Below are 11,707 nucleotides of genomic sequence, written 5' to 3'. Positions count from 1 at the left end.
AAAGAGTGTCATTAAATCTTGGGCAATATTATTTTCTCCTGAAGCTTTCTACCTCACAATGGCACATTGTAAGCCCGTGTAATTGACAGGTTGTTCCTGAATGGATTAAAGAAATATGGCAAGGGAGATTGGAGAAGCATTTCTAGGAACTGTGTAGTGACGAGAACCCCTTCACAAGTTGCAAGCCATGCCCAGAAGTACTTTCTTCGCCTTCAAAACTCCAGCAATACTGAACATAAACAAGGGTATAGTTCGACCACAAGGCATAGGAGGAGGAACTCATCATCATCATCAACAACCGATAAAGCAGCAGCCTCCATGGACGCTGCTCCATCTCCTCATCTCTCTGTGCCCGCCTCAATCTCTAATGAATTCGCTGCCACCCCGTTTTCTCATTTCTCTAGTGATTTAAATGTTCCTGCTTCCATCACAGACCAATCCTTTGCTGCATTCCCTCCATATTTGGACCGCCAGAACTAAATGATGACAAGTGCTTCTTGTTATGTAATTTATGATTAGATTTTGCTCGCTGCTTAATTTTTATGCTTCAAGGATTTATTTTCCACCAAGTGTTGTGCTCCTTTTATAAGATTATGTTGTTGGACATGTCTACTGCAAACGTGTTTAATTATGAGTGTTTTTTTTTTTATTAATATAGTCTTATTTGTTATTTGCTTAATTCTTTTTTTCCACGTGAACTTATTTTGTTTAATTTAGTATTGCTTTCATGAGATGAAAACATGTGCTATATATATATATATATATATTCATGCAGCAGTCTAGTTCTACTTTTCCCTCACTAATTTAATTGTGTTTGCCTAGCAACTAAATGTTTCTCTCACCAAAAAATTTCTCACACTCTCTCTCGTTATGTAAACAAGTGGAATACACAAGTGAAGATGCACAAAACCAAGCACACCAGTTATTATAGAAAAACACTTTCAACCTTTATTAGTCTCATCAACAAAGTGTATATACAAGTTTGTTAGTGTCTGTGCTATGCACAAGTGTTCTGCCTCCATAACATTACATAATACATATTTATATACAGCCTATGACATGGAAGATTACAACAAAATTGTCTCCAAAGACATGAGTCATGTTTGGTTAGTTTGGCCTGCTGGAAAATTATTGAAAATTGTTGATAATTGCCCCCAAATGCAGCTTCTTCCTTGGCTTGCCACCCAACAAGCCAGATGTACCTTCTGCCAACTCCTATGCTGCCAGAATAGGTGTCTGCATGCCTTGGACTGTTCGTAGTCCAAGTTCCCAATCTTGTTAGTCCATTGCGCCAATATGCCAATGTTGTTGAATTGTTAAACGTACATTACTTCTGAATCTGCCTAATTAGTACTTAAAAGTGTATTTTTATGATGGTTTTATATCATCTGATTACTAGGGACTAGTAATAAGCTGGTTGGGGGGTGTGATTAGTACTTAAAAGTGCATTTTTATCATGGTTTTATATCATCATTTTGCACTTGAAGTATCAATAACTCCTTAACTAAAGCATGTTTTATAATAATATATCTAATAATATAAGATACCTTTAATTTGTGGTAAATGTTCATTTTAAATGCAGGCCTATCATATAAATAAAAGGATTGATTGATGACTTTAAGAACTTAAATTGCAAGGGCAAAGAGATGACCAAAATTAGAAAAGAGATGTCGATGCAATCCAAACCAGAACACTATTCGGTAATTGGGTCATATCTGGAGCTATAGATCTCAGATTTAGGTCTACTTTATATGGATGAAAAAGTAAGACATAGGCCTACAACTTTTATATGGAGCCCAAGATCTAAAAAGGCCATTTTTAAGTCCAAATTATTGCAACAACAAAGAAGCCCGAAGCTGTCCTCCAGCCCGAGCACTGTTCAGTATTTTGTCCATATCAGGAGTTCTAGAAGTCCAAATAAGCTGAATGTTTTACTCAAGAAAGCTGAGACAATTGCCTACAACTTTCATGTTTTGAGTGACTCTAAATTTTGATGTTATCAATGACGTTTTGGGCAGACAAGAGAAGATAAGGATTGTCACCAAGTCAAGAGTTGGCCACCCACTTATCAATTAGTCATCAAATCAATAGTTCTCAATTTTGGCCTATAAAAGGAGGCATTTGCCATGTATTTAGGCATCTTGGTGTTTAGATCAAGATCATGCTCTTGCTTTCTCTCTTTGTATTTTTTGTAATGTTTATGCTTTACTTTCATTAATATCAAGTTTATGCCTTTCATTTCCTTGCATTTACTTAGTTCACTTTAATCTTATTCATGTTCTTATTTTGTTTATTTATTTTTCTTTCTTTCATTATGTCTAACTAAGTTTATTATGTCAAGGTGAAAAGGTTACACTAATGGTGTAAGAATAAGTATAGTGTAAACTCAATATGAACTTTAATGTTTGATACTAACATGTTTTATATTTGTTATCTTATTCACTCTTTATCTTGTTCACTCAATACTTTGCTTGTAAGAAAAGGTTACTACTACTACTACTACTACTACTATTATTATTATTATTATTATTATTATTATTATTATTATTATAGTTATTATTGTTACTGTCATTGTTGTTATTATTGTTATTACTATTATTATTGTTGTTGTTGTTATTATATTATTGTTGTACTATTGTCGTTTATAATTTGTACAATTAACCTCCCTATGGTTCGACCCCGGTCTTGCCGGGTTATTTATTACTTCGACACTCCTACACTTGGGAGAAGACATCAATCTTTTAGTCGTGTCAAGTTTTTGGCGCCGTTGTCGGGGAGGTAAGTTCTTGTATAAATTATAGTAGTTATTTTATTTTCTCTTTTCACTTTTCTTGTATATAACTTTATTTCTTTTCTCTTGTTTCTTCTTCTTTTGTTTTCTTCTTCCTTTTATTTTATTCCTACACGTGCATGAGAGTGTGGTCACGTACATCAAGTCGTAGACTTTGTAGGGTATCCTCATCATTTTCAGAAAATATAGCCGAAGAAGATAATCAATCGTACATCAAGTGGTAGACTTTGTAGGGTATCCTCATCATTTTCAGAAAATATGGCCGAAGAAGATAATCAATCACTTCATAATGAGAATAATGAGAATAACCGTGCTAGAACACTTAGAGACCACATGAATCCCACAAGAACAAGTGCACCATCATGCATAATTTTTCCTCTCGATGCATCTCATTTTAATTTTAAGCCAGGTATTATTCAACTTTTACCTTCTTTTCATGGCTTAGAATTGGAAAATCCATACTTGCATTTAAGAGAATTTGAGGAGGTTTGTAACACATATAATAATTTCAATTGTAGCATGAACACCATCAGATTAAAGCTTTTTCCTTTTTCATTAAAAGATAAAGCTAAAACATGGCTACAAAATTTGAGACCAGGATCCATTCGTGCTTGGGATGAAATGCAACAACAATTTTTAAAGAAGTTTTTCCCATCTCATAGAACAAACTTTTTCAAAAGACAAATCACCACTTTCACTCAAAAACCAGGAGAAACATTTTACCAATGTTGGGATAGGTATCGAGACTTGCTTAGTACTTGTCCTCATCATGGTTTTGAAACATGGAGATTGGTTTCACATTTCTATGAAGGGTTAACACCTAAAGATAGGCAAATGGTTGAATTGATGTGCAATGGAACTTTTGAAGATAAAGACCCTGATGAAGCAATGGAGTACTTAGACTTGTTAGCTGAAAATGCTCAAAATTGGGACACCGCGGGTACTTATGAGGTACAATTTCTTTCTTTATTGGAGAGCATAAAATTAAAAGAGTCTTACTTGATCTCGCTTTATTGGAGAGCATAAAATTGAAAGAGCCTTACTTGATCTTGGTGCTAGTGTGAATTTACTTCCATATTCAGTTTTTCAGAGTCTCAATCTAGGTGAGTTAAAACCAACTTCTATAACTCTTTTACTTGCCGATAGATCTATAAAAGTGCCTAGAGGAATAATTGAAGATGTGTTAGTACAAGTCGATAAATTCATTTATCCTGTGGATTTTATTGTCTTGGATTCACAACCTGTTGAAGCATGTAATTCATTTCCTGTTATTTTAGGACGTCCATTTCTTGCAACTTCTAATGCATTGATTAATTGTAGGAATGGACTAATGAAGCTATCATTTGGAAACATGACATTGGAGATGAATATTTTCAACATTTGCAAGCAACCTAGAGATGATAATGATTTACAGGAAGTGGACTTTACTGAAAAATTAATTCATGATCAATTTCCAACCATTTCCAATGAAATTGAGATTGATGAATTTGATGATTTGCAAATGATTTATTTTCAGGAAAAATCAAAGACAAGTAATTGGAGGCCACAAATTGAGGAATTGCCACCACGATCAATTAAGTCCATACCTTCAAGTGTTCAACCACCAAAACTTGATTTGAAGTCGTTGCCATCCAATCTCAAATACTCATTTTTGGGAGAAAATGAAACTTTTCCAGTAATAATCTCTTCCAAACTTAATGCACATCAAGAAGGTAAGTTATTACAAACTCTGAAAATGCACAAAAATGCATTAGGATGGACCATAGCTGATATAAAAGGAATTAGTTCTTTAATTTGTACACACAAAATTTATTTAGAGGAAAATGCTAAACCCTCTAGAGAAATGCAACAAAGGCTAAATCCTAATATGAAAAAAGTAGTGAAAAATGAAGTCATTAAGCTTCTAGATAATGAAATCATTTATCCTATTTCTGACAGCAAATGGGTAAGTCCTACCCAAATTGTACCCAAAAAGTCTGGAGTCACTGTGATAACAAATGAGAACAATGAGTTAATTCCCACTAGAACTGTTACTAGTTGGCGCATGTGCATTGACTATAGGAAACTTAATTCAATGACTAGAAAAGATCATTTTCCTTTACCTTTCATGGATCAAATCCTAGAAAGAGTTGCAGGTCATGAATTTTATTGTTTCCTAGATGGCTATTCGGGTTACAACCAAATTGAAATTGCATTGGAAGATCAAGTGAAGACTACTTTCACATGTCTATTTGGTACTTTTGCATATCGTAGGATGCCTTTTGGATTATGTAATGCACCAGCCACATTTCGAAGATGCATGCTTAGTATATTTAGTGATATGGTTGAACATTTTCTTGAGATTTTCATGGATGATTTTTCTGTTTTTGGCGATTCATTTGATGATTGTTTGACTAACTTAGAAAAGGTTTTGACCAGGTGTGAAGAGAAGAATCTTGTGCTAAATTAGGGAAAATGTCATTTTATGGTAACAAACGGCATTGTACTTGTTCACATTGTTTCATCAAAAGGAATTGAGGTTGACAAATCTAAAATCGAGTTAATTGCAAACTTGCCAACACCAAAATCTCTTAAAGATGTTAGATCATTCCTAGGACATGCTGGTTTTTATAGAAGGTTCATCAAAGATTTTAGTGTAATATCTAAGCCTTTAAGTAACCTTCTAACAAAGGATACTATTTTTGAATAGACTGAACATTGTGAAAAAGCCTTTGTTAAACTTAAAAACTTGCTTACTTGTGCTCCTATCATTCAACCTCCTGATTGGTCATTACCTTTTGAAATAATGTGTGATGCTAGTGATTATGTCGTAGGTGCTGTTTTGGGATAAAGAAAAGATAAGAAACCTTATATAATTTATTATGCAAGTAAAACTTTAAATAGTGCTCAAACAAATTATACCACCACTGAAAAAGAATTACTTGCAGTAGTATTTGCATGTGAAAAATTCAGATCTTATCTTGTTGGCTCACCTGTTGTTGTTTTTAGTGATCATGCAGCATTGAAATATCTTCTTTCTAAGAAAGATTTTAAGGCTAGATTGGTGCGGTGGATTTTATTACTTCAAGAATTTGATATCACCATCAAAGATAAGAAAGGCAACGAAAATGTTGTCGGAGATCACTTGTCAAGATTGACAACAGATTTGAAAACTGACATCACACCAATCGATGACTACTTTCCCGATGAATCTTTACTTTCTATCTCTACAATGCCTTGGTTTGCTAATATTGTCAATTTTCTTGTTTCAGGACAATTGCCAACTCATTGGAGTACCCAAGATAAAAGAAAGTTCTTGAACGAAGTGAAGAACTTTTATTGGGATGATCCTTATTCAAATATTGTCCGGATCAAATATTTCGAAGATGCATTCCTGACAATGAGGTAAGTAGTGTCATTAAATTTTATCATTCTGAGGCATGTGGGGGCCATTTCTCGTCATGAAAGACAACTGCAAAAATCTTACAAAGTGGATTTTATTGGCCTACCATGTTCAAAGACTCACATGCATTCTGCAAGTCTTGTGAAAATTGTCAAAAGTTGGGATCTATTTCAAAACATCACATGATGCCTTTAAATCCTATTATTGTCATTAAGATCTTTGACTGCTGGGGTATAGATTTCATGGGTCCATTCCCTCCATCATTTGGTTTCTTATACATATTAGTCGCAGTAGATTATGTTTCAAAATGGATAGAGGCAATTCCAAGTCGAAACAATGATCACAAAACAGTGATAAAGTTTTTGAAAGAAAATATTTTGAGTCGATTTGGAGTCCCTCGAGCCATAATAAGTGATGGTGGAACACATTTTTGCAACAAGCCATTTGAGTCTTTAATGAAGAAATATGGAATCACACACAAAGTTGCCACCCCTTATCTCCCTCAAACAAGTGGACAAGTAGAGCTTGCTAATAGGGAGATCAAACATATTTTGGAGAAAACAGTGAACCCTAATAGGAAAGACTGGTCTTTAAGACTTAATGATGCACTTTGGGCTTATCGAACTACTTATAAAACATCATTAGGTATGTCACCTTATAGACTAGTCTATGGAAAACCTTGTCACTTGCCTGTGGAACTTGAACATAAAGCTTATTGGGCTATTAAAGCTTTCAATTCAAATCCGGATGATGCTAGTCAACTGTGAAAATTACAAATAAATGAGCTTGAGGAAATAAGAAATGATGCATATGAAAATTCAAGAATTCATAAAGCAAGAATTAAAGAGTTTCATGACAAGAAAATACTGAGAAAAACATTCAATGTTGGTCAAAAAGTCTTGCTTTATAATTCTCAATTGCATTTATTTCCTGGAAAATTAAGATCAAGATGGAGTGGTCCTTTTATTGTGAAACATGTGTATCCATATGGGGCCTATGACATCGAGAATCCAAAGAATGGTGATGTTTTCAAGGTAAATGGACATCGTCTGAAAGTTTACTTTGACAATTTTTCAGTTGAACATGACTCTATTGAATTCGGTGATCCTGTATATAAAGATTGATTTTTTTTTCTTTTTGAGTGATTTTTGCTAGTTTCTCTCACCCCGGTCAAATGGCGGATAACGGTACTCCGTGACTTAAGTCGGTTCTTTTAGTTTCCTACAATAACTGATATCTGTGTATATATTTATGCAATTCTTTGAATCTCTCTTCCAATTCTCATTTGAAAATGGACACTAATCTTAAAAAATTGAAAAAGTATTTTCCCACTCTACCTCAGAATGCGATTACAAAAATTTACCGTGCTAGATGTGCAAGATTGAGATTGTTAATGAATCATGGAATTCCTGAAGATATCCGCTGGTTGATTGAAGCAAAGGGCCGATTATCAGGTGAGTCCTCTAATTTCTTTATTTCACACATGCCTAGAACAGGTAAAAACACTTTTGCAAAGAAACGTCGTGCAAAACGACTAGAAGTCTGTCATCGATGTGCTAGATGGACTTGTAATACACAATGTTGTTCTTTAGGAATGGTATCTATAAACCGTGAAGATAAAATACAATTCATTAAGGATGGCCTGAGTAAGGAGTCTTTAGATAATCTTCTATGGACTCTTGAGATGCATCCTAGTGGAGATGTGCATCGTCTAATTCATGATTTATGGCCACTATTTCATAAAGAACATGCTCGACTTAGTCTTGGGAATCTGACTAAAAAAGACCTTGTTTCCCAGTTTTTAAGAAAACTAGATGGGAAGCCTATCCCCGACCCATAAAGGGCGTTTAAGCCGTTCTTGGACGTAAAACCAAGGGAAGATATGAGCCACAATCACAACAACCTGTACATACACATGCTTTTTTTTTAAGTAAATAAATAAATAAATAAAGAGAGAGAGAGAGAGAGTGTGAGACTCCAGCTAGCCTACATATAGGTGTTATGATTGCCTTTCTAATTTCTCATCTATAAAACCCTCTCTTCCTTCCTTTCATTTCTACTGAACCCATACATTCAACAAATACAGAAGTGTGTAGAAATGGCAAGTTCCTCAAGTCATCATATAAGAAATATTTGTGTTTTCGGTGGATCTAGTCCTGGGAAAGAAAAGGAGTTTTTAGAATCAGCAAATCATCTTGGTCAACTGCTAGCTGAGAGAAAGATTCATTTAGTGTATGGGGGAGGCAGTCTTGGGTTAATGAGAGGTGTGTTAATAACTGCATTTTTAGGAGGTAGTCAAGTTTTGGGGGTTGTCCCCAAAGCTTTAGCACAAGGGGGCATCATTGGAAAAACAATTGGAGAGGAACTTCAGGTCTCCACAATGTTAGCTCGAATGAATGCAATGTTTAACCATGTTGATGCCTTCATTGCTTTACCAGGTGGTCTAGGTACATTGGAAGAGATCTTTCATATTTCCTCTTGGGCTCAACTGCACATTCACCATAAACCCATAGGTTTGTTAAATGTTAATGGTTATTATGATAAGTTGTTGTCTTTTCTTGATCATGCTGTGGAACAGGAATTTCTAACATCTTCTGCACGACAAATCATAATCTCTGCTGCTACTGCTGAACAATTAATTGACCAGCTACAATCCTTCATTCCTGTAATTGATCCTTCCATGAGTCGCATAAATTGGTCAACTAAGGAAATCCGTAAAAAGCTTAGATTGGATTTGAGCCTTCATTTGTGAATTTTTGTGTCTTTTGGTTTTATTATTGTGTTTTGTTATTTCTTATTTTTGTTTGAGTGTATTTCAGGTTTGTCAGTGTTCGTTATTTCAGGTAATATCTTCTATACTCTATCTTTCTACCTTTAAACATTGAGGACAATGTCTCGTTTTGGTTGGGCGGAGAGGGTAGTAGTTGATAAAAAAAAATTGTTTTTCATTTCATAAAGCATGTGCATAATTGTTATTACTAGGATGGCAGAGTAAAGGAGCTCTTTTGTTAAAGTGACTCTTGAGACGCATCTTAGTAACCATTCTTAACAAGCTCTATTATAATACTTCTTGAAATATTCAGATTTACAAACTCTCGCATTATTATCACTTAATTCTGCTCATATACTCATTTAACATGTATTCTTAAACCTTAATTTTCACACACACACTTTAACATATGATTATGGGTTGCATATTGGATTATTACATTATTTATGTTCTTTTGTTAAAGGTAACAACTAAGGGAAAAGGATTGTATATAATTTAAAGAAAAAAAAGAAAAAAATTGATAATAATAAAAATGTAGATAAGTTTGGTTTCGTAGCCTCCCTAACCTAAGTAATTAAGCCTGAAGGAGTGTTTTAACACCTAATACCCTAAAGTCAACTGACTTGGGAGCTATTGGCCCAACGCTTGTTACATGGGTTGAGGAGAAAAGCTTAAGGAAATCAAACATTGCACTATCTACATATCAGCATCTGAGACCCGAGTTACTAAGCTCGTAGGGGTGTCTTAACACCTAATGCCCTAAGACCAACTGGTCTGGGAGTCATTAGCTGAAAGCTCGTTACATGGGTTAAAGATGCATGATGTTTTTAAAGTATATGTATATAGAGTTAATAAAAAAAAAAAGAAAGAGACAAAAAAAAAGACAAAAATAGTAATCCCAACCCAAGGAAGTTAACCTTAAACATTAGAACAAAAATTTTGTTTTCTTCCAAGAAAAGCCCCATTATTATGTGTTGATACATTGAGCACAAAAGAAAGGTTTATTAATATCTTGTTAAGAGGTATTGAGCAGATATATAAATTTAATGAGAGTTTGTTTATCTGGATAGATTAATGGAAGTTAAATGATGAATACCTTGCTTTGTGGAATTTGCAAATTGTTTTTCAATTTTACGCTTTGATTACTAGGGACTAGTAATAAGCTGGTTGGGGGGTGTGATTAGTACTTAAAAGTGCATTTTTATCATGGTTTTATATCATCATTTTGCACTTGAAGTATCAATAACTCCTTAACCAAAGCATGTTTTATAATAATATATCTAATAATATAAGATACCTATAATTTGTGGTAAATGTCTATTTTTAATGCAGGCCTATCACATAAATGAAAATATTGATTGATGACTTTAAGAACTTAAATTGCAAAGGCAAAGAGATGGCCAAACTTAGAAAAGAGATGTCGGTGCGATCCAAACTGGAACACTGCTCGGTAATTGGGTCATATCTAGAGCTACAGATCTCAGATTTAGGTCCAATTTATATGGATGGAAAGGTAAGACATAGGCCTACAACTTTCATATGGAGCCCAAGATCTAAAAAGGGCATTTCCAAGTTACAACTTTCATATGGAGCCCAAGATCTAAAAAGGCCATTATCAAGTCCAAATTGTAGCAACAACAAAGAAGCCCGAATCTGTCTTCCAGCCCGAGCACTGTTCGGTATTTTGGCCATATCTGGAGTTCTAGAAGTCCAAATGAGCTGAATGTTTTACAGAAGAAAGCTGAGACAATTGCCTACAACTTTCATGTTTGCCACTGGCTCCAATTTTGACGTTATCAATGACGTTTTGGGCAGACAAGAGAAGATAAGGATTGTCACCAAGTCAAAAGTTGGCAACCCACTTATCAATTAGTCATCAAATCAATAGTTCCCAATTTTGGCCTATAAAAGGAGGCATTTGCCATGCATTTAGGCATCTTGGTTTCCAGATCAAGATCATGCTCTTCCTTTCTCTCTTTGTATTTTTTGTAATGTTTATGCTTTACTTTCATTAATATTAAGTTTATGCCTTTCATTTCCTTTCCTTTACTTAGTTAACTTTTATGTTCTTATTTTGGTTATCTATTTTGCTTTCTTTCATTATGTCTAGCTAAGTTAATTATGTCAAGGTGAAAAGGTTACACTAATGATGTGAGAATAAGTATAATCTATTTTGCTTTCTTTCATTATGTCTAGCTAAGTTAGTTATGTCAAGGTGAAAAGGTTACACTAATGGTGTAAGAATAAGTATAGTGTAAACTTAATATGGACTTTAATGTTTGATACTAACATGTTTTATATTTGTTATCTTGTTCACTCTTTAATACTTTGCTTGTTAAATGATTAATCTTGATTTATGTTGTATAACATTTGGTACAACAAATGCTTGGCACTTTCATAGCCCATAATGTATGGTATAACCGACACCTGAGCTATGAAAGGAACTTGATTTGTTGTTAACATAAGTTATAATCATGAATGTTTGACGAGATTTACAAGTATTAGCATTAATTGAATAAGATGACTAATGTAATCATGTTAACAATATATAATCTGATTGGAACCTCCTTTGTGTGTGGTTTCCATTTCAATAATAAGAGTTTATACTATACTTGTTTGATATACCATTAGTGGAACCTCTAACCTTGACATTTGTTATTATTATTGTTTAATCCTTACATTAATTTTCCACCTCCAAGTTCTCATCATCATCTTCTTCTTCTCTTTCTTTATTATTATTATTATTATTACTACTGATTAGTAC

Source organism: Populus euphratica, unplaced genomic scaffold (genome assembly GCF_000495115.2).
Source record: "Populus euphratica unplaced genomic scaffold, PopEup_1.0 scaffold530.1, whole genome shotgun sequence".
In the NCBI taxonomy this organism is placed as follows: Eukaryota; Viridiplantae; Streptophyta; class Magnoliopsida; order Malpighiales; family Salicaceae; genus Populus; species Populus euphratica.
This window is presented reverse-complemented; position numbering follows the sequence as displayed.